The sequence below is a fragment of the Cuculus canorus genome, chromosome 6 (assembly GCF_017976375.1).
Source record: "Cuculus canorus isolate bCucCan1 chromosome 6, bCucCan1.pri, whole genome shotgun sequence".
Taxonomy (NCBI): Eukaryota; Metazoa; Chordata; class Aves; order Cuculiformes; family Cuculidae; genus Cuculus; species Cuculus canorus.
Window position 1 is genome coordinate 39,784,188 of NC_071406.1, and position 24,503 is coordinate 39,808,690.

The following is a 24,503-nucleotide window of genomic DNA, read 5'->3' on the forward strand; positions in this document are numbered from 1 at the left end:
GATGGGGTCAGAACAGTGCGTTAACAGTTGGAAGTGGTGGTGGGGTGTTAGAGGAATGGGAGCTCTGGCTTTCTACCCAAGCTGACTGGCAGAATGAGGTGCCCCAGGGAAGAAGGCGGTGCTGATGTCCCTCCTGAGGTTTGTGTTGCCTGCCACGGGAGGTTCCAAAAGTGGAAGAGCGACTGATACCTCGCAAACAAGCTGTTTTGCACAATGCTCATAATTGATTAGTGACTTTTTATCCTTTCAGCTAGGGGGCTATGGCAAGGGGGAGCTTTATTTGCCAGTCCACACACTTCCCTGGTGAGGAAAGTATCCAAGCGTGATAAGAGAGATTTTGACCTGATGTAAGCTGCTGTAATGAGTGTGACTTTCCTTACTTTGCTTCCTTGTCCATTTGGTCTAACATGCTGCCTGGACTGGTGCCCATAGGCAGGTAGGGCTGAAAAAGCATCCGTGTGTACCACCCGCCCTGTAAAAATGATCCACTGGATCTCTGGGGATCCTTTTTAGCCCTTGTGTGTGAACACAGCGGCTGCACCAGCTGATCAGCATCGAACCCTCCTGCGTCACAGCCGATGTCGTTGCAGCGCAAGTTAGGTCAGAGAGCGTGTCACCATGGGCTGAGATTGTGTAGTTCTGAGGCAAGCGCGTTCTTGTGTGCAGATACAACTCCCATGAGTTGTGTGTTTAAGGAGGAGATTTATCTTCAGCGAAGGTAATGCTTTTTGATGTTCAAATGCCACAGTAGCCATGGCAGGGAGCTGAAACTGGATGATCTTTAAGGTCCCTTCCAACCTAAACCTTTCTGTGATTCAATGATAGCAGTCGCTGATTTGTTTTCCCTCATTGAAAGAAGAGACTTTGTTTATTAAAGTGTTGATGTTGATTTTAAATCCAAGCATAGCTTCGGGGGCTTTTGATCCAGGGCTTTTAAATTTGGATTCGAATTTACATTCATATGTCTACTAGACATTCATGTCGTATTAATGAGCAAATTCTTTAGTGTATATTGGGTGGGAACTAGAAGACATGACCTTGTTAAACTGACCTGACCGAGCCCACAACAGGGACAGCATCACAAGCATCACCTCTGAGCGATGACTTTCCAAAAGTAAAGGTTTTTTGTAGTGAGAAGGCTCAGCAAATTCCCACACGCCTGGAAATAGCTAGAAATCAGTCATCAGTCTTTCCTGCTACAAGGGAGTCTGAGCGAGGCTGCAAGCAACTGCTGAATCCTGCAAAGAAGAAAGGAAACTTTTCACCTGTCACCATTTGCAAGTTGCCAGAGGCTATGAAAGTATAAATACAACAACTCCCTGCAGTAGCAATAGCTTTGCAGTGAACTGCAGAGTCACCCTAAACCCCCATGCTATGTTGTAAGGGTAGGCTGAGCATGATGAATGCTTCTGGTTTGAAATATTCCAGAGAGAACATTTTATATCTCTCTCTTCTTCCAGATTTCTACCAACAGCGTTTGCATCTAATAAAATCCAGATGCTTCTTGAAATAAAATTGCTGCTATATTGGGTTGCAAAACTTCTTTTAAAATTAAGGTTGCGGCATTTGTAGCAACTATTCCCTTCCACTGCAGTGGACTCAGAGTAGGAAGAAGTAGATTTTATGACAGCTAAACACGGACAAAAGGTGTTTGTTCTTATCTGCTAGCAGTGATATTGTTGCTCTGTGGTGCTTTCACGGAGAGTTTCTAACACAGCTTGTATCTAATATTTGTAGACAGCAAAAACTTGGAAAAACTGTTTCCTGAAAACAAGTCTCGCTTCTAATATAGTGTATGCTCACCTCTGTGCAGCTACATGACATCGGAGAAGTACTACAGGGTGTCAAGATAGCCTGAGGAATTGAAATAAGAGTATACATATGGAAACTGGGAGGCTTACTTCCAAAGGAAGACATTTTTGGATGCTACGTCAAGGAAGGCATAGTTGTGATGGTTTGTGACACATTGTGGCAGAGGACCAAGCTAGACAAAAAGTGAATTTATAGTGGGTCTATTAAGACTACAGTAATAACCATCTTTTATGCTGGTATCACAGCCTGTTTTCATTTTGTTTAAAAGACCAGAGGCCTTTATGTGCAAACCTTGGCTTGCCCATATCTGCCTTAAATCATCTCTGTTACCGCTACGGTAAAACACCCTGACTCCTTGTGTATTTTGTATTGCCAGTCATCCTTTTGCACAAATACCTCTCCCAGGAATCCTCCCTTAACCACATCTCTGCTACACGCAGTTTGTCCCCAGCCCAACTGCCATATTATGAAATATGTTTCATTTTTTAAAAGAACTGAAATATTCAGATTGCAAGAACTGGTGCCACTGTGTCCAAAAGGAATTCACAAGTGGCCAGATGCTTCTGAAAGCCTGTTTCCCTTTCTGAAACAAATGCGTCTCAGATAATCATTGTCTGCTTTTCCCTAGGGTTTCTGCAGGTCAGGTGCTACATGGAATAGCACGATGCTAATGATGCTCTTTTTTTACCCTCAAATTCTTTTCAAGCTAGAAAACTTTGGGAGCCCTCCCCTTTGAAAAACAAGGAGAGAATCAGTTTTCAAGTTCATCTTTGTAGGGAAAAAAGTCTTTATTTTGAACGAAGTAAATGTAAAGCTTATGTAAAGAAAAAGGTCATAGGAATGTTTCAACTTGAATGTAACGGCAAGTTCTAACAACAGATGGGAAAAAAGCCGGTCTGATGTCTGTTAAAGTCTCAGTTATCCTGATGCTGACTTGAAAAACAACACTGAGGGAATTCAGGAACAAAAGACAGAATCATCAAATCACTGAGATTGGAAAAGACCTCTAAGACCATCCAATCCAATTGTCAGCCCAGCATCACTGTGCCCACCAAACCACGTCTCTAAGCACCACATCCACACACTTTTTGAACCCCTCCAGGGATGGTCACTCCACCACTGCCCTGGGCAGCCTCTTCCAATGCTTCACCATTCCTTCCATAAATGACCTTTTCTTGATATCCAGCCTAAACCACCTCTGGCACATCTTCCTGCCATTCCATGCCTGATCACCTTTTATAACTTGTCTACTGCTCCCTTCTAGACTCTTTCCAGTTCGTCCCTAGCCAACTCCTTGAAAGGCCAGAGCACAAGGATAACAGGAGTGGCATCACAGCTGACCGGGCAGAGCACAGGAACCATCCTGTGTGTCTTGCCTACACCATTCTGCTTCTCTTCTGCATTCCTAGAGCTTGGAATGAGAACTGTAATTTTTGGCAACAGCACTTCACTCATTTTTTATTTATAATCTGAAGTTTTCCTTATCCCTTAATTCCTGCTAGAGTTCTGCTGTGGAGCCACGCAAGCTCCCTTTATCGCTGGGCAATCTCCACTTGTCTCTCTCCAATTTCATGTTATTGATTTCAGAGGGGATGTCAAGCTCACTTTGGATTCTGTCACCGTCCTTGAAATTCTTGGAAGTTTTGATGACTTTTGGCCACACATAAATGTCCCAATTACATTTTGTTTATTCTTGACAGCTGTACTAGGAAACTATGTTTTAATTGGAATAATTTGGGGTTTTATCTTAAAGTCAGTCCCTGAAAAAAGAGCATTCAGGACTGAAAAAAATACTAAACATTATCATATTTAATGCAGTCGTTATCTCACCTTATCTCCTCTTTCTTTTGATTTTTGAAAGACATCAAAGGAGTGATTTATTCACAATCTTTAGAAGTGAGTGCGAGCGGTTCGATGTGCTGATAATGTACGGCAGCAGAAGAGAAGTGGAAACTGGATTATGTGGCAAATGTTTCCTTTTTTTATGCATTTTGATTACTCGTTGTGGATGTAGCATCCAAGACATATGTGAAGTTTGCATACAGAGTAACAAAAATTCCTTCCTTTTTTGGCTGAGCTGTATAAACGCAGCAATTCTTCTCCCAAGGCAAACTGCGGATTACGTGCCTCCTGTACGCGTGTTTGTGTATATGTGTGTCTTTTGAAAACAAACTAGGGTGAATCATATTGGAAGAGCTTCGCAGACTCGTGTTGGCAGAGCCTAGAATAGCAGCCTCGCAGAAAAATCATTTGCCAGTGGGCAGGTAGGGGCAGCAATTGTTTTCTTCGCTCGCGTGAATCAGAAGGAGGTTTTTTTCACCCTTGGCTTTATATTCCTAACCAGTTGTGTTTGTATCTGCATTCCCATCAGGATATTGAGGACTGATAATCTTTTGTCAGCAGGCTTTTCAACACAGATCCAGCCACACTGCTGGTTTAACCGCACTCTCTTGCAGCCCATGAATAAAGAGAGGTTGTTTGGTAAGTGTTCAGTGGGGTAACTACAGTCATTTGTGAGAACTCGTACCAGTCTTCACCATTGCAGCAACTAGACCGCCCGGTACCCACAGCCGCCAATAACACAGAGTATGCGATTCCTTCTAATGGCATTGTGGGGAATTAATATTGGTAAAAATCAAGACATTGCCAAGGCTGTTGCGCTCTCTGGGTCGGAGGCTGCTGCAGAAGGTGCTCCAGCCTGCCTTCGGAAGAAAAACTGACTCAGGGAGGTTTGCATGGGGTGAAGCTTCTGCCTCATTTGTTCAGAGTTTTGCTGATGTGATGTGATGTGGTGGTAATTGCAGGTTTTGTAGCACTGGTTCCATTTCTAGTGAGCGTGCGCAGGCTGTAGGAACTCCATGGGTTCTTCTCATGCACCCAGGGTTACATCCTCCATCCTCTGACCCACCACAGGCACCTCTGAGCATGAGATCCTGCTGTTCCCATTCCCTTTTCTGGAGCCACACTCATCCTGCCTATCGCACCATTCCATGCTCTCCCCTAGTTTTGTATGCGGACTCAGTTTTGGAGGACGTGCCAGAGGTTATACTGAGCTCCGAGAAAGACAGAGAACATGTGTCTCAGAGTCAGCTGAGAGGATCTGTGAAAGCTTAAGGTGACTGACAGCATTTTGAGCTGCACAGAGATGTCAGTGGAGGAATTACAGCATGTAAAATGATGCACAATTAAACCTCCAGGGTATTTATTGGACCTAAGATTAGGGCAGCTGATTGTCCTCTACACTTCTAATTTTTTAGTTACTAAACCATTACATCCTGGCGTAAAACCCAGTCTCTGGAGGAGCAGATTAGCAGGGCTATTATGCCATCTTGCCTCATACTCCTCAAGACGTATGCCTTCAGGGAGCTATTAAAAATATTGTGTAATCTCCAGGTTACAGAACACATTGGCAGCCACACCTCCCTGATATCAGGACCTTCACTGATTTCAGAGCTAATGGATGACACCGTAGGAACAAAGATAAACTTGGCCCTGGGTGTATCACAAGTCTGATTGCAAAAGCAGCAATTTTTGCATAGAGATTAAATTAAAAGCTTGCAATTTTAGAGTACGTTTATCCAGGGAGTCCGTGCTTTGGCTCTCCTGAGGAAGCGAAACCCCTCAAGAGAGGTTCTACAGCCAGGCTGCTGTTACCCTAATTAATTTTCTTGCACATTGGCATTTACAAGCAAATAATTTGCCTCTCCGTGTTTTATTAAAACACATATTGTAAAGTGCTCAGCTAAAGAGGAAATTAAAATTTCCTTTCACACCCGAGACCTTGATATTAAAACAGCCAGCACTTTTTGTAGACAAAGCAGTGCAAAACGGTCAAAGAGGCGAACTTCACGGAGAGTGCGATGAAGGGTGCTTGCGAAGGCGTGAACTCCTCGTGCTGCAGAGCTGGGGTGAGAGAGGGGAGCACAAATAACCCAAGTAGATCTTCAGCTGGTGCAGTTTGGTGTGATTTAATTGATTCCAGAGGAGCCACTCTCCCTGCCACAGTGTGAGTGGAAATCCTTGGAAGGGCTTGCAGCGAGGACCTAGCTATTCATAATCTGTTATGGAGCTTTATTTTTTAACAAAGACAGCCTTGAAACAGGCTCTAAATGAAGGGTTCAGGATAGGCCAAGGGTATAGCTGTTGCAGCCCCACAGATGGGATGGGAAACGGGCTCCACGGTATGTTTTGATCAGAAACAGCTCCATACTGAAGTGCTTTTAATTATTCACTTATAATTCACTTATCATTATCCAGTGGGAATACTTATTCAAGGGGAATAATTACTCAGGAGAAAGCAGCCATTTTTTTGGGGGAATGAAGCAGCATATCTGCACTTCATCCGCATTTATGAGAACAAGAAAGCACCAGCTTCCCTGGTGGAAACCACAAGTGAAATTAGAAGCAGGTGAAATCCCATTTGAAACCGAGCCAGGGCTGTGGGCTATCACTCCTACTCTTGTGGCAAGTGTGACAAGGTCTTTAGTGATGAGATACAATGGAAGATGTAGAGCGATGCTTCTCGCAGGAGGATCCCCTTCCACTGACATTTTCTGCCTCCTCAGTAGACCTTGGCATTAGGTGACAGTCGTTAAAAGTGCAGTGCAATGTCTTGTATATCTCCTAGGAATTGGTATCTTTCTTTTTCTTGGACTTAATAGCTATTACTTTTAATTCTTCAGTGATGCTAGTGCACTTGGGTGTTGAGTGCCCTCCTGGGTGAGAATCTGTGGGGCTTGAATGCCTCGATGGAAGGTTTTTCTGTTGAAGAGACTGTATCCTCAAAGTCAAAACTTTGGAAATGTAAGCAGGGTGGCTAGAAAATTTATAGACAATCAGATCCAATGTTCTGATAATATCAAATACACCCCAAACTGCAGGAAGTTTGAATTTTTTACATTTATGCTTATTTTAAGATTTAAAAGAACACTTTCTTTTAAAAGCTGGCATGAAAGTGAAACACGGGTCAGATTCCTTCTGTTTTTCTCAGAATCTTGAAAAGTAATATTCCTGTTTAATTTGGAATGAAAATAAATGCTGAGATTGCAGGACTTCTGAAAGCCTGTGAATGTAAATCCTCTCTGATCAGAAGCTCAGATTGCTGGTTTGTTCGCTCCCGAGTCGGGACTGAGCCTGACTGGTACACAAGCAATTCTAATGAATAAGGGTTAACCTCACCTTTCTGCACAGGTGTGTCCTGATGTCTGTTCAGTGCTTCTTCCGTGTTACAGTCTTGTAAACCGTAATAAACATTATAATATGAATATATTCAAAAAATAAAAGCAATAGCCTTTTTCCTCTATTTTTTCAGGATCTTTGGAGAAGCAAAATCGTGAGATGGGGAACAACTCTTACAAGTTGCTGCTGAGGGATCTGGAATTGTTTAGGCTGGAGAAAAGGAGGCTGAGAGGAGTCCTTATCCCTGTCTACAACTGCCTGAAAGGAGGCTGTAGTGAGGTGGTTGCTGGTCTCTTCTCCCAGGTGACAGTTGATAGGGTGAGAGGAAATGGCCTTAGGTTGCACTAGGGCAGGTTCAGGTTAGACGTCAGGAAATATTTCTTCACCAAGAGGGTTCTCGGGCACTGGCAGAGGCTGCCCAGGGAGGTGGTGAAGTTCTCATCCCTGGAGGTGTTTAAAATATGGGCAGATGACACACTCAAGTGCATAGTTTAGTAGTGCACAGGTACGGTTGGACTTGATGATCTCAAAGGTCTTTTCCAACCAACTGGTTCTATGATCCCTTGGGATATTTTGCCCTTCTCTATTAAATGGGAGTTGTAACATGGAGGATGGAGCTGCTTCTCTTGAAACACTTTATTGTCAATACCTGTATGGGATTTATCAGCTTCTGACACATTTGTGGACTTGTGTCCCATTTGCTTGCACAACCTGCTCTATTCCATGATTAGGGAAGCAGCTGGCAGTTCAGGAGTAGGCTGACTTGAAAAATAAGGATGGAATGTGCTCTGAGCTGGGGTGGTGGTAAGAGTGGTTTGGATTGAAGGGAGAGCAACTTTACCTTCTTAATCATCCCGTGTTTCCTTAATTATTCCAAAGTATGTCTTTCATTCCCATGCCCCCTCTGAGAATGTGAGATGGGCTTGTTATAAATATTAGGAAATCCAAAAGGTGAATTTCCCCTTAATTGAACATATTTCTGAGCTGCACGCTCTCCCTTCAGAACACAGCTGCTTTCACTACTGGGTTTTGTTTGCTTTTCTTCCAGCAGTTTTGCCTTTCTTTGGCTTGTTTTTCCATCTTCTCCTCCTCCTCCTCTTCTGAGTCATATGTTGACACAACGCCGCGTTGGCCCTGGTTGTTAGAGTGGGGCATTGTTGCTGTGTGTAGGTACAAAGCGGAGTTATTTTCATGCTTGGCAAGGGAATACCAAAATTCCCTTCACTTCTCTTTCTTCAGAGTCAGGCATTTAGTGTCAAGATGTTCAACTGGTTTAAGTTGGCTTTCACAGTGCTCTTCAGGTGGGCACCAGCTGGAGCTCATGGAGATGACTGACGCTGTATGAATGAATCTTTCCTTTTTCCAGCCAGGATCTGCCTTCCCTGAAGGTTGTTCTCCCCCCAAGACTGACCCCAGTGAAAGCTGGCGTCATAACTTTGAAAGCATCCGTTTACGTAGGTCTCTTATTGCCCAACACATATCGCAACAGCATGATGCAGTGCTGTGACAGCAGGTTATTTATATCATAGAATCATCATAGAATGGTTTTGCTTGGAAGGGACATTTACAGGTCATCCAGTCCAAGCCTCCTGCAGTGAACAGGGACTTCTTCAACTCTATCAGGCTGCCAAGACTCCCATCCAACCTGACCTTGAATCTTTCCAGTGGTGGGCCCTCCACCACCACCCTGGGCAACCTGGGCCAGTGTTCACCACCCTCTCAGTAAAAAAATTTTTTCTTTATATCCAGTCCAAATCTCCCCTCCCTTAGTTTAAAACCATTACTTCTTGCCCTGTTACAATGGGCCTCGTTAAAAAGTCCCTCCCCACCTTTCCTGGAACCCCTTTCAGCACTGGAAGCTGCTCTAAGGTGTCCCTGAAGCCTTCTTTTCTCCAGGCTGAACAATCCCAACTCTCTCAGCCTGTCCTCGTATGGGAGGTGCTGTAGCCCTTGGATTATTTTTGTGGCCTTCTCTGGACCTGCTCCAACAGCTCTATGTCCTTCTTGTGCTGAGGGCTCCAGACTTAGTTCCATATCCTCTGGTTGGGATAGGGAAAAGGATCATTTGTGTATCCCATGTTGAGGTATATATCATGTCCTGGGGTGACTTGAAGCTTGATTTATTTTTCCCCAAATGTCTTCACTCTCCTTCAAAGCCCTGTTTTGAGTGCTGCGCGAATGCAAAGCGTTTCCAGTAGCACGCAGGAATCAAAAGCCCTGCCCTGATGTCAGGTTGTAAATGATGGTGAAAGATAGCTGAGAACTCCAACTGTGTTGTGGCATGACCAAAGACATTTCATTGTGTCACTGATTCCCATCTCAGGATAGCTCAGCTGGCAATCTTGTCCTGATCCGTGGAACTGATCATTTTGCAAGACCTTAGTCCCTGTGACCACAGGAATGCAGCTTTATGAGGCCCCAGGAAGATGACAGAGCAGGGAGTTGTTGCTCTGAAGATTTAACTGGTGTCAGAAGAACCAGCGCACCCTTCCCATTCCTTCTGCCACCACTCCTTTGTGCCTTGATTTGCTGTTCCTCTGCCTCTTGCTTTCCGTGCTGTAGCAGTAAATACTTCAAGGAAAAGGCCCTCTTATAGATTGTTTTAAAAAATCCTCACACATTAGAGATCTCGATCATCATTTTAGGCCTTGTGATGCTAGCGTAAGGTAAAAGTGAGTGTCTCACGTATTAGAGAACGTACAATTAATGGGACTTTTTCTACCCTTTAATGATGTGCTATGTTTTTAGAAGGATTTCTGGCCTTTCTGTTCTAGTGTTGTTCTTTCCTCTGTATTCTTCCTTCTCTGGGTGATGGCTCCATGTTACGTAGTTCTTACATCAATCTTGCTTGGAAGATAGTGTACCATGAACATGGGTTGTGCCTCACTGATAAAGATGGATGAATCTGTGTTTATTTTTTAATGTGTGCCATGTAAATTGGGGCTGATTTTGCTTTGATGGGCTTTGTGATCCCTTTTCTTTGTTTTCTGCAAATATCCGTCCAACCATTTTTATTTACGACAATATATTCCTGGAGAACAACATGTCTCAAATATGGAAAGGAAAAAGCGTGACACCCTCTGAAAGCATTTGCTCAGCTGTTTTGGAAGTTCTTTGTGGGTGTTGGAGGGTTTTAATCATTCAGTAAAAACAATGCCATGTAATTTAGCAGTTCAGAGGCCATTTACAGCCTACTCACTGTTCTAAGGCTGGAATACATTCAGCTGATCTTGACCACCAAAGATCTACTTAATTACTCAAAAATTGGCTTTATGAAGTTGGGTGGTTTCATTAAGATGATTTCTAAGTGGAGTCCAAGCAACTCAGATTCAGAAATACTGTCATACAACATGGTTTTTTCCCCCTTATGGGTCTTTTTAAGGGCAGGTTGTAAAATGCTTTATATTTGGTTCTGACACAGTCTAATTTGAAAAAAAGGGTTTGTTGTAGAGGAAGTGATTCAATAACAGGAGAAAGAATCCCAAAGAGATGGACCCACACAAATGAAATAACAATCTTCCATGGGGGTGAATTAGGCGGAGTAGAAGTAAAAATGAAAATAATCAGATGAGTCTCTGGAGGACCAAGTTAACATGAGATCAGAGCAGTAGGATGGGATGAGTACATTGGAGATATTTAAAATCCAGGGAGTGACTCTTAATTGGATTAAATCCTGGATGAATGGATGGAAGTATAAAAGCAGTTGATTTGTCTGAAAATGAGGGAGATTTACTGCCATTTCTTGCAGCAAGAGATTGTTCTGTTCATGCATTGGGATCTTTGCAAATTTCTGAGTCTGAGAGTTTGGGAATTTGTCTTTTACAAGGCAGAAATAATTCCAAAAGGCAGGGTCAAGATAAGGACAAATGCTTAACACTTTCCATAGGTGGAGATGGGCAAAATTTATGGAAGAAAAAAACCTCTAGGCAATAACATCTTGCTTTCCTACCACAGGACATTAAACAGAGTGCTTAATTAGGTACCTGGTGATTAATAGAAACAAGTAGGCTTGTATTAGAACAAGAGTAAGGTGATCAGAGAAAAGGGCAGAATTGGTAGCAGAGCAAAAGAAGGGGGAAAGATTTGTAGGGAATTTTGTTGAAACAGATGGGTGGTGAGCCTGACACTCTAAAAAAGTATTGTTTTAAAACGTGACACATCAGCTAGAATTAGAGAGCGGCTTGTGCAACACTGCTTCCTTGGAAAGCCAGTCACAAGTGTCTCTTCAGTGACAGGAAACCAGTATATAAATCATTGCAATATTTATGTTTAATTCACTAGTACATGGGGTGATCTGCTTTTATAGTACGTCTACACTTAATGTGTTCAATAAATAGTCCTGATCTCAACAGCTGTTTCCCATGCCTCCCACTTCCTAGGATAAAACACAATATTATCTGTCTACATACCCATACCATAATACTAAAACATAACAAGTTTCATGTCGGAGCTTCCTTGTGATAAATTCTGCGCTCAACTTTAGCCTTGATTTGAGACTTTCTCCCTTGCAAGACCAGGCATTTAAAGAGTATGGAGTGAGTCCAGAGGAGGCCACAAAGATGACCTGAGGGCTGAAGCACCTCCCATGCGAGGACAGACTGAGATAGTTTGTGTTGTTCAGCCTGGAGAAGAGAAGGCTCCAGGGAGACTTTAGAGCAGCCTCCAGTATGGAAAGGGGCTCCAGGAAAGATGGGGAGGAGCTCTTGATCAGAGAGTGCAGGGAAAGGATGAAAGGGAACAGTTTTCAGCTGAAAGAGGGGAGATGGAGATGAGATTTTAGGAAGAAATGCTTTCCTGTGAGGGTGGTGAAGCCATTGCCCAGAGCAGTCGTGGCTGCCCCTCTCTGGAGGTGTTCGAGGCCAAGGTTGGATGGGGCTTGGAGCAACGTGATCCTGTGGGAGGTGTCCCTGCGCATGGCAGGGAATGGAACTGGATGGGCTTATTTTGCAACCCCAACCATTCCATGAATCTGTGATTCTATGATCTCTGAGAAAGATGGGGTTGGCTTACAAATTGTGCCATCATTTTAGCTGTGTTGCCTACGCTCTGTTTCCTTACACAATCCTGCTCTTCTGCCCTCAGCTTGTGCACCCACTGACTAATGTCAACCAACTTCACCAGAGTGGTAGAAATGTCAAAGATAAATTTGTTTCTGCAAGTGTCAGCAATAAATTTTTGAGTAGGAGAAAGAGAGAGAAATCTTGTGACTGAAAGGAAAGATTGAAGAGTGAATTCAGGCGTGAGTAGGTCTGACTGTGCCCAGGAGAGATGTTATGAAAGCTTCACTAATAGAGAAATGATTGAGAATCCACACATCCGATGTGGCTTGGTAGCAAACCAGCTTTCACTGCATGTTGAACTAGTAAAATTAATTGGGGCTGCTTTTGACTTGTGGCCTTTGAATTTGTAAGGTTCTCTGTTCTGCTTTCCTCTACAATCTAGCAGGGTTTTTTCTTACCATGAAGGTTGACATTGTTCTACAGCTCTATGTCTTTAGAAGCTGAGCTGTTAAGAAAAATACCAAATAAATTGAGATTAATGGTAAAATTAAATGTGTTGATGGCACAACGGAGATCTTTGGAGAATCTTGCATTATAACGGTGTGGAGGCCCAGAGGTAATGTGCCACAGGAAATCCATGAATCTGTGAACCCTTGGGAATCAATTTCATAGCCTTTAGGCAGGGTAGGATTGATAAAAAAAGTATGCTTCCATATACACACTTCACTCCATTTCCCTGTACTTTCACATCAACTGACTTATTCTGCTGCCTCTCTGGATTAGCTCTGAAGTCTCTTTGTGCTTCCTGAAGCAGCCTAAGTAGCTTTAGAGATGCTCAGACTTGCTTAGACAAGCCCTTGAACCACCTGGTCAAAGCTGTCCCTCCTCTGAATAAGACGCAGGTCACACCACGTGACCTCCAGAAGTCCTTCCAACCATATTGGCCTGTGAGTCTGATGCTACAACTCTTGTGGCAGTGATGGCTTGTGTTGTGAAACACCCTTTGAAGATGTCTGCAAGTTATACGGTCATCAAAGGGAAAGTCACCCATTACTGGCACAGCAGTCCAGTGTCAACGATCCTCTTTTTTTCCCACTCTGTCTCAATCCATTGGAAGACAGGCAGAAATAAGGCTGAAGAACTGTGCTGACGTATGCAATCTGGCTTGCAGGAACCTAATGCCCTGTAACTGGGAGACTTGGACAGCTTGACGGAAGTTGAGGCCAACAAGTTCCTCCAGATCTAGGTCTGAGTGCAGGCAAAGTTGCTGAGACTGCTGGAGGGACCAGAACAAGGTAATGGTCCTGCTACTCACTTCCTTACACCAGCGTCCTGGAAAGTGAGCAGCTAAGTCTGTTGTTTCTGCTGAAGGGGAGATGGGCTTGCAGAAAGCAAGAGTCTGTAGAAACAATAGGCCTTTTCCTCTCCAGTCATATTTCATTCCCTTGTTCTATATGGATATGAAATCTAGCTTTTCAAGCTTCAGAGGGGAAAAAAAAGAGACCTGGAAGCTTCCCATGAGTGTTTCCTGGCCAAATCTCTCTTTTTATCCGGAAAATTTAAGCAAAAGTCATAAAGAGAAACTTGGAAATGATGTGGTCTCCAGAAAAAAAATCAGATTTCAAAGAGTTGTGCCTCTCAAGAATCAAGCACTCTCAAACCATAGAATCATAGAATCATTAAGGCTGAGAAAGACCTCTAATATCATCAAGTTCGTCAGCCCAACCCCACTGTACCTACTAAACCATGTGTAAAGACCAACTTTACTGTTTTGTCTGCCTTTACTGTTTTGTCTGAGGGCCTCCTCTCTGGGGACAGGTTCGATGGGAGGGGAGATGCAGGAGTAAACACTGCTCCTCCCCTTGCCTGGTAGTGTTCACAGTCCTGAGCCGGCTGCTCACCACCACCTGTCTTCCCTGGAATGGCTGGACCCTCCTGAAGGAGCTTCTGCACACGCACGGCAAGACCACCTCCACATGTTGATGGGGCACAGACTGGCCTTGTAAAAGATCTTGCGAGGATCCATGTGTGTGGGTGCCCGTCACTGCAGTTGGACCCCCCTGGACCACGCTGCCTGGAAGAAGCTGCTGCTGGAGAGACCGCATGTTCCCAAGGAATTGCTGTTGCTCATTGGAATGGTGAGCCTTTCCTTTCCCTTTCTCTCTCTCCTTTCCCCCTCCCCTACTCTCTCTTTCCCTCTATATATACATCATTTATCTCATTGTGTTTTCTTGACTGGTATTGGTGTGTGTCAGATCAAATCTGAGTGAACTTGGCTGTGTTCAGGGGTCAGGCCATAATCTGACCAGACTAAAATCTGTTTTCTGCAGCTTTGGGAAGTTGCCTCCCCATATTTCAGCTGTGCACCCAGGTTCTTTGTTCTGTTTATTTTGGTCAAAGCTGGAATAATTTTTGCTTTTTCAATTTCACCTTGAGAGTGACCTTGTCAGCCTCTGGATCACCGCACAGATAATGGAACCACCTTCTTTGACTCTGCAGGTTGAAAGAGGACCAGGATACAAGTGTGTAGCTTGTGGATCGCCACCATGTCACGAAGTATCCATATTTACATGTTTTTTTAACAGCTCCAGGAATGGAGACTCCACCACCACCCTGGGCAGCCTCTGCCAGGGCTTCACCACTCTTTCAGTAAAGAAATTTTTCCTAATATCCAATCTAACCCTCCTCTGGTGCAACTTGAGGCCTTTTCCTCTCATTCTATCACTTGTTACTTGAGAGGAGAGACCAACACTTGCCTCACTACAATCTTCTTTTGTTGTAGGAAATTGTATGGAGTTTGTAGGGAGTTGCAGAGAGTGTTGAGGTCTCCCCTCAGCCTCCTCCAGGCTAAACAACCTGGTGTTCCTTCAGCCACTCCTCATAAGACTTGTAAACCATGAAGCTGGATTAGCTACCGTGAGTTTTTTTGAGGACAATAACTCCTGTCCTTCCCCCCTGCCAGGAGTTTTTAGGCAATGTCTTTAAAGTTGTCATGTTAGACTCAAGTTTTGCTGTGTATCTTAACAACAGGAACAGGAATTTAACAACAGAACCTGGGTAAAAACTTCCCAAGTATGGTCAGTGAGTACAGAAATGTTATGCAGAAGCTGGGGCACTAAGGAAAATAACCAAATATTGAAATATCCATTAAAAAATGGGCAAGAAATGGCAACATGCTTTTTTTTGTTGTTTTTGTATGCGTTTGATTCTCTGCTGGCAAGGACTGACTGTGAGAAATGTAATGAACTGAGCTCCAGAGTGTCTCTTGTCTGACCAGGACTTCTGATGTTTTCATTATATCTGAGAGCAAATGCCTATTTCCAAGATAAACTTCAACTCTCTTCCATGGGGTGGTGGGGCATGTTACTAAAATAATGTACCCTCCAACCAAAACGAGGGGACAGGGTGGAGAGGACACATGCAGACTCATGGTGACTGCAAGGGAAAATGCTGACAGGGAACACTTGTCTGGGCAACGTCATTAGAGACAAAGCGTTAGCTTCTGTAAATCAGCGTAATTTAATGCATGACCAAGGAGTCACTTTGTTTTTCACCAAATGAATCACTAGTCTCAGCCCTCTTTCTGATGAAGGATTTCCTATGTTCTTCTGAAAAAAAGTCATTACTGCAGATCTGCAGATGTGAGACCCCGTGAGACCTCACCTGGAGCCCTGCATTCAGTTCTGGAGTCCTCAGCACAGGAAGGACATGGAGCTCTTGAAACGGTTTCAGAGGAGGCCATGAAGATGATCCAAGGGCTGGAGCACATCTCGTATGAGGACAGACTGAGAGAGTTGGGGTTGTTCAGCCTGGAGAAGAGAAGGCTCCGGGGAGACCTTAGAGCAGCTTCCAGTACTGAAAGGGGCTCCAGGAAAGCTGGGAGGGGCTCTTGATCAGGGAGTGCAGGGATAGGATGAGGCGGAATGGTTTTAGGCTAAAAGACAGGAGATTCATATGACATATTATGATGGTGAGGCATGGGTGGCTCAGAGAAGTCCCATCCCTGGAGGTGTTCATGGCCAGGCTGGATGGGGCTTGGAGCAACCTGATCCGGTGGGAGGTGTCCCTGCCCATGGCAGGGGGCTGGAACTGGATGAGCTTTCAAGTCCCTTCCAGCCCAAAATATTCTATGATTTTATGATTCTATGATTTTATGATCCGTTGACCCTGGAAAATCTACAGATACTTAGTCTTTACCTCCTCTCTTCTCCACCATCTGATCCTTTCTTTACAGCAATGGGATACTTTGGGGATTAAATGATGATGACATGAGGTGTTGATACCTTTGCTGCCAGTAAGACCACAACCATGAATTGTGTGGGTTCTCTTGAGGTATTACTCTTCAAAGATAGCTGCTGCTTTGGCCAAAGTGCTAACTCTTCCCTCTGAGGCTGTGCAAAAAGAAGATGGTGATATAGCAGCTCACAGAGGAGAGAGTGGTCCTGGTTTGGTGTTCCCAAGCTCAGGAGTTGGGATCTGCTGCCATTCCCTGCCCTGCCTGGGAGATCTTTGTGTAAGATGGGACTGCCCTCGAACAGGAGGCAAACACCCCCACGTCTGGACACATCTGTGTAGCAGGTGATGTGGAATATTCCTGGACCAGTAACCTGGAAATATCATCCATGGTTCCCTTCCAGCCGTGTAATCACCCTTTGCTCCACTTAAAAAGGGCAAGTTTTGCCGTTCTCCTCCCCGGGAGTAGGACGTGTTGTTAAAGAGTGATGTTAGAAGCAGGTGGGGCAACTAATAAAGCTGCTTATTGTGCATTTTCCTGGTGGATTTATCTCTTCCAGCTTTTTTTAGTGGTGAGGATAGTGAAGAAGTTGCCCCTGCAGCTGTCTTGTTTTGTAAATGAGGGACATAAGTTCAGAAATTAGAGTTTAATTTGGCCACACCCTTCCTTTGAATGAGTAATAATTAAAATTAGTTTAGAAGTGGATTGTAATAGCAACAAGAGAAAATCCTGATGTTTCTAAAGGGTTGGATTATAAATAAATAAATTTAAATAAAAATAAACAAGATGACTTGGTAAACATAATTGTTGAGCTGGATGAGGAGAGTAATTTGAACCTGGAAGCCCCCACCTGTTATGGTTGTTTTTCTCTAATATGTTCAGGGCAAAGGAAAACTGCTGGATTTTTTGGTCAAAGCAGAGTTTTGATGGAAAATGCCAATTTTTCTCAGGCCTACATAAAACAATTTAGGTGGAGGAGCCCCTAAGAGGGGCTCTGCACATGGCAGGGCACTTAGGGAGCACAGCCAAAGGGAGAGCAGTGCAAGAGGGACTCCTTTCCTCTGGAATACATAATTTGTACTGAGCAAAATTTGTACCCCATTAAACTTTGAATTTGCAGGATCTTTTTCAGTTGTTTGAAAAGAAAGTGGGGGGGGGGGGGGGGGGGGGGGGGAATAACTTCAGCTCCTGTTTGCCGCCGCAGCTGCAGCAGAAAGCTGATGCTCGTTAGCAAAGCCAGGTCATTACTGGGATGGTGACTGGAGGGGGAGGACTGCAGGTGAATTCCATCATGTGCACCAGGTGATTGCTGATGAACCTCTTTAAATGCAGGAGAAGCTGGGGTGTTGGTGTTTTATGAGGAGGGAGTCTCTGTTAGGTGTTCATGGAGGTGCAGTGCTTGTGGTGGGTTTTGGCTTTTTCCTGCTTGGGACAGGTATTTCTGGGTTGTTCTATGTTGTCTTTTCAACTTGTTTTTTTTAATTGCTTGACTAAGCTTTGTGTGAAGCTTCCTCTAAGCTTGAAAGTGTGAAAATTTGTTATATAGGGCAGCCCTTTTTTCTGAAGAAGAGTTCTGCTGCTAGAAGAGGGCTATGTCTGTTGGGAAAGGAGTGTTTTTAGATGCTGGCAACTTTGCTTCCTTCTAATTATGCCCCACCATCCTTAAGAGCTAAAAAGCCTTATGGATATTTGAGCTAACTGTTGAAATCTCCCTTTGCCCACAAAGGTCTTTAAAAGGAGGAATAGTCACTTTCTTGCTGCTTTTGGTGCTTCTTATGCTTTCTGCTCCTACCAACTGAGATAAACCCTTGTGCTCTTTTTGCCCTTTCTTGCTTCAAATAGCTCTGAAGTATGAGACTGGCTAGAAAACCCTGTGAAAAAAAGAAGAATAAAGGTGACTTAACATGGTTTTTTTTCCTGTGCTCTCTTTCAGCATTGTCTTTTCCTGTACATGAACTTACATTTGATGCCAGCGAGGGGTCTACTAAATCTTTGTGTCAGAGGGGAGAGGACAGCTGAGATCTGTACACCAGGTAATGCCTTTCTTTTACCGTGCTGTGGGTATTCATTGTGGGTTTTTTCAGTTGGGCTCGCTGAGTTTTACTAATTAAAACAACTATTATTAGTGTGGATGTACAAATGAATGAAAAAGATGATGAAATACAGGTAATTTGAAAGAAGTGTCTGTATTGTCATGTGAAGAAGTTGAGGCCATTTGTCCTACGGAATCCTAAAGGCAGTGTCTCTTTCCATGTGTGGGCAATGAGCAAATGGACAGTGAATGACTGACAATAATAAAGAGAGAGTGAATCACCCAAGACATCACTCATAATGTTATTAAGAAGTAATATCACAAATACTGGGGTTTTTTTTCTTGCTTTTTCCCTGACGAAGGTAATGAAGTGGTTTTTCTCTCTGCATGCTTCAGGCACTGTTTGAAAACTTCCTATTAGCAAACAGGAGAAGAAAAAAATTTATCTGTTTGTCCTGAAAAACCTGCAGTAGTTTTGTGGCTTTTATGAAATGAAAACAAATCACTTATTAAAAGAAAATGTGTAGGGTGGAAATACAAGTTTACTATGTTTTGTCAGTTATCTCCATTCTGGTGTGTTTTCATTTTAAACCCGCTTTTTGCTCTCATATGAAAAGGGTAAAAGTCTTGTTTTCCTATTTGGGGAAGTGTGACCGTTTCTGCAGAAAATACTGAATGTGCTTTGCAAGGAGGTCTAGACAGGGTGATCTTTCCCTCTCTGCTGAGCAATGCACAGAAACACAGCCTGAGACAAAGCCTGGCTTGTTTGTGGAGTATGGCACAGATAGCAGCTGCAAGCAGTTAGGGGTTAGAGGAACCCTTTCATAGCTGCTGTCTTCCCCACACAGACCCACCCATTTCTTACACTCCTAGTCCCTGGGGAACCCAGGCAGAGTAAGGTATTAATGTAAAATGTATTCCTTTTATTAAAAACAATCTGTTTGGGGAATGGTATATGTTAAACCTAATTAGATAATAATCTGGGAAGGCAATACTGCTGAATAATCTTAAACATGGATAAGGCTGTTACAAGTAATTCCCCCAAGCCCTTAAAAGTTTCTTTCTTTGTTTGGATAGCTTTACAACCAAGGAAAGCAAGAAGGTTTTCTTATGCTCTGCATGTTCCTTACAAAATGTGTTTTCTCCTTCGTGCCAGTTCCTAGAAGTCGGGTACCACTATGGTCTTGAGGGCGCTCAGATTTCTGTCAGCCAGCTTCTTTCAGCTTTTCTTGGAAACAGATGTCAATTTTCAACAAGTCTCTTCTTTTGCCTTTTGCTGATGCCTTTGAAACAAGTGATGTCTGGCTGCTTGTCAGAAACAGCCGTTCTCCTTTAAGTGTAGGAGAATGGTGCAAAGAAAAGGCAGATTAACCTTTCCCCGTGCATCTGGTGCTCATACCTCTTGTCCATCCCACTTCACCTGGTGGAAGATCAGCCCTGTTCTTCTAAGGTATGCTATCAGACTACAAGGCATCTTTTGAGTGTGGGATGAATGGAATAATCTCCATCTGGAGTGCCTGTGAAAGCTGAGATGTGGTGCAATGTTGTCCGAGTTAAAGACTGTTTTCTGGTGCTATGTTTGCCTGCAGCTGTGGTCATTTAAGCTGGTGATAAGTCTACTCCAGAGCTAATAGGCTTTGGAGAAGTGCTGTAGTCCAGTCTAAAACACCAATGCTGATAGCTCCTGCCTACCACAGAGGGGTAGGATCCCTCATGGGACTTCTGGCCTCTCCCTGCCTTGCTCCTGGCTTCTACAACTTGGGCAGGGCTGGCTGTTGGGGGCTCAGGAAGTCAAGTGTGAAACGTTGTTATGTTCAGTTTTATCCATTTCAGCTGAAATACATTGATACTTTTTTGATCTATGCATGCTGCAACAAATTCTTGCACTGGGTCGGCTGCAGCCACCAATGTCTTTGGGCTTTACCCTGTAGTTCTCTCCTGGGGAAAAATGAAGACTCCTTTGACTGGTGGTGGGTTATCAGCTATATGCTATCTAAAGCATTTGGCTCACAGCTTGGAGGTTACAAGCTTGATATAACTAGATGCTATGCTTATGGCGACTAAATTAGAACCCAGTCTCTGTGTTGGAAGTCAGTTTAGAGTACCTTGAGTGCAGAGAGCAGTTGGCTAGAATAATAGACAGAATTGGAGCTTGCAATGTTTCTCTAGTGATGGCAAACTGTGCAAAATCTTCCTGCTGGTGGGTAATTGGGAGACTGGGCCATGGTAATCTGCCATATTCCCTTTTCCTACTGCTGCCTCTGGCTTTACACGGATACAGTAGACCTCTCATTTCCCAAACAGTGGCTGCAATACATCTTTCTTGTACCCCATTGACAGCACAGGCAAGAAAGACTGGAAATTGTGGTCCAGTATTCCTTATTTTCCTTCTGCTTTTTTGATTATACCAATCTTAACCATACTGTCACTAAATCTATGCATTTCTTTTTTATCCTGGCCAGCCTTTTGGTTTTTTTTGCTTTGACATTTTTTCTGGCTCATTTGCTGATTATGCAAGTAAAATATCAAGGCTACATTTTTCTCCACTGGATTATTCCTTTTGAACAAACATAATAAATTCCACTCACTGGAAAGTTACCAGTGCAATTGATTTCTTTGCATGTGTCTGAAATCAGTCTCTTGGAAGCATTTCATACTCTGAAAGTACAGGAGAGTACGATAGGGTTATCTGCTGTAACTTCTCTGAACACAGTTATTTAAGGACTTATCTCAGGCTGCGAGTTTTGTGCCTGCTCTCGTGCAGACACGTTTTGCCACTGATGCCCTGTTCCTTCATTCGATAACCAATTCTCTTCTGCATAGAATGGTTTGGGCTGGAAGGTACTTTGAAGATCAGCAGTTCCAACCCCCTATGATGGGCAGGGATGCCCCTCCCATGGGGTCTGGTTGCTCAAAGCCCCATCCAGCGTGGCCTTGAACTTCTCCAGGGATGGGGCATTTGGGCACCTATAACTTCTCCAGGCAACCAGGGCCAGTACCTCACCACCCTCACAGGAAAATCCTTTATCCTGGTATCTTGTCTAAATCTCTCCTGTTTCAGTTTAAAACCATTCCCCCTTATCCTATCCCTGCACTCCCTGATAAATAGCCCCTTTCCAGCTTTCCTGGAGGCCCCTTTTAAGAACTGGAAGGTCGCTATAAGGTATCTCTGGAGCCTTCTCTTCTCCAGGCTGAACAACCACAATTCTCCTGGGAGGTGCTCCAGCCCTCAGATCATCTCTGCGGTCTGGACTCGCTCTAACAGATCTGTGTCCTTCCTGTGTTGAGGACTCCAGGACTGAGCACAGGACTCCAGGTGGGGTCTCACCAGAGCGGAGGGGCAGAATCCCCTCCCTCACCCTGCTGGTCCCATTTCTGATGCAGCTCTGGATGTGGTTGGCTTTCCAAGCTGTGAGTGCATGTTGCTGGCTCACGTTGAGCTTCTCATCCACCAGAACCTCAAGTCCTTCTCTTTGTGGCTACTTCATTGTTACAGGAGCTGTTATTGGTTGTGTGCATAGTGCCGATGGTTCACTAAGTGGGAACTGCTCATATGAGTGCACCTTTTGCTGGTTATAGTCCCCAAATGTCAACCATTTAATAAATGTTGAGTATCTCTCTCAAAAGGCTGGGTGGAAATATGGTTTGTGGATACTGAGAGTACTCCTTCCCTGACTGAAATCCCCGGGACAGCAACTGGTGGCTTCAGTGGAGGTGTTTCCCAGGTAAATGCAACACTGAAGGATGGCTGGTAGAAATGGAGATCAGAAGTTTTATAAATGAGGTATTTATAGTCTTTGGGTGTTTCTCATTTTGTTGTCCTCAAATCACTATGAGGGGGGGAAGCCATGTAAAAATAGGGCTGAAACAATAGGCAAAGCCCAGAAGCTGGGCTCAGTGTTTGGGAATAGAAAGCATGGCTTGGAGAGTGTTTGTTGATGTGTAAACAGTGCTCTCTTAGCAGTGTGGTGATGCTCATCCCTCATAGTCATGTTTGCCATCTACTGACTCCCCTCCATGGGGGACATTGCTCAACAGAGGCTGGTGCTGACAGCCAGGGAGGCAGGCTCTCGAGAGCAGATGTTGTAGGAAGCCTTCTGACAGAAAGTTTCCACACAACGACAATTTTTTAACAAATTCAAAACTTTTACGGTAAAATGCTGGCATGGGTGTAGGAGCTCTGTCATATGAGTGAATGAGGAGGAAGGGTTTCCCTTCAGAATAATGGTATCACTGAAAAATATGTTGAGTTACAGTAATAAACTTCAAAACACCATTGTTTGAACAAGTCGTCTTGATTTTATTGAAATAGAATGATTTTCTGACTCCAACAGACGTTTCCCTGGGATGGTAATTTAATCGTTAAATCATGGAACTTTTCTCCAATTTGGGATGAAAATTGACTTGGTGGTTTTCAGTAAAATTGAAGTGTCAGTTCCTGTGTCTCTAGTTGGGAGTTCTCAACATTTCCAGCACATGGAAGGAAACGTTAAGGGGAAATGGCAAATGTTTTCAGTGTATACTGTCAAGAATGTGACTTGTGAAAGCAGTCTTGTGTCATCAATGACCATGATGCTGGGAATGGTTCACAGAACATCATTAAGAGTTGGTGGCAGAACCTCGGCCTGCTCCCTTTGGAGATCCTCAGTCCATGCCTGATAAGGAGACACGCTGATTTGAATCCTTAAAGTTAGTTTTGACTTCTTTAGCTGTCTTCAAGCCATCTTTCTGAACTGGAATGGAGAATTAAGTGGCTGTGAGAATGATGGGTGGAGAGTGGGGCACAGAGGAAGTGGTTCGCTTATTGTAGGAGAGGGCTGGTACCGATTGTGCTGGGGGGAAGGCAGTGTGGAGATGAGCTCAACCCCTCCTCTAAGTACTTTGTGTCCATGGTATGGACTTGAAATAGCCTGTCAGTTGTGCTCCTGGATGGCTGAAGCAGGGGTTGTATTTGAGTTGAATGGAGACTGTGAAGAAAGCATCACCAGAAAGAATTTCCAATACTGCTGGCATGGGGTTGTGAAGGTAGTAAGTCCCATGGGGGTGACTTTCTTTTAGCCAAGTCCACCTCTGTGGAAGCTATGAAGGAGGCCACAATGGTGAACTAAAAGGGCAGACACTTGAAGTGAGAAACCTCTAACATCTGTTGTGGTCATGGATGGCTGAGCAGAGCTCCCTGGGGCTGCTTGTCTCCATATTCTGTAGCCCAGGAGCTGTGCTAGCAACCCAGTCCTCCCTGAGGCATGGCTGAACCTGCCTGTTAGGACTGCCACTGACTGAAGCTGATGCGGTGTGGTTTCTTCCTTCCTCAGCCGTAGGACGAAGGTGCTGGCTCTTACACCATCCCAGAGCAGCTGATTCTGACTCTGTTCCAGAGCATTGAGGGGACAGCAAAGAAACAACACTTCAACTGTGTTGCCTAAAAATCAGACTGCTGACTCATCACCAAAGTATGGAAGGAAAAATGGGAGCTTGGCTTTGCAAACCAGCCTCCTGCTGCCCTGTAAGCACTGTGAGTCAGTGCTGAGGAGATAACTGCCTTACTTAAAATATCTGTTATATATATGTCTCCTCGGCTAACTCTCTGCCTTGGCCTCTGCTTGTCTTGAGTGGGAAGACTTCTTCCCTCTGGATGGCTTTCTCCACAGCTGTAGGATTTGATAGGGGAGCAAGGACCCAAATAATGACTGTTTGCTTTGAGGGAATAAAGCCTATTTAGGCAGAATGCTTCTGCAGCAGACTGAATCTTCCAAGTACCCCCAGAGAAGAAACAGTTGCTTAACAGTAGTGACAGAAAAATGTGAACAGATTAGAAAGCTAAAGGCAAAAGAGATTTTCTGTGTTCGTTCAATAAAAAGGTCCCTGGCCTCTGGGTTATAAGGTTAGAGCTATCACAGAAAAGGGAGTAGAGGATGAGGGAGTTTGGTTGCTAGCAGAAATTAGAGGCGTTTTGGGACTGCTCTTGTTCTTCACTGTAGTTCCCAGAAAGCCAAGTTCAGATCAGAGTTCTTTGATGCACAAAGGAATGGTGCCTGTTGTGAGAAGGCTGTTACCTGGGAAGTTTATCACCTGAAGCAGGAGGTGACTGGTGCTTTCTTGCTGATTTCAGGTGTTTCAGACATAACTGGAAAAAGACACTAATTCATCTTACTAATGTTTTGTCAGTCACAGCATGGGAGGAATCTGATACCTCTGGGCCCTCTGGATAAACCATGAGCTGCATCCTCTCTTCCCTGCCTTTGGCTTC

The 24,503-nt window shown here is 44.1% G+C and overlaps 1 long non-coding RNA gene across 1 annotated transcript in view; it reads left to right on the top strand.

The window, feature by feature from the left end:
* LOC128852470 (uncharacterized) overlaps positions 1-18,257 on the top strand; it is a 28,520-nt gene extending 10,263 nt beyond the window's left edge. Inside the window, exons 4-6 of the long non-coding RNA XR_008450314.1 lie at positions 13,162-13,285; positions 13,864-14,128; positions 18,158-18,257. This is a non-coding gene — a long non-coding RNA (uncharacterized LOC128852470). The remainder of the gene's footprint in view (positions 1-13,161; positions 13,286-13,863; positions 14,129-18,157) is intronic.
* Positions 18,258-24,503: the final 6,246 nt, after the last annotated feature.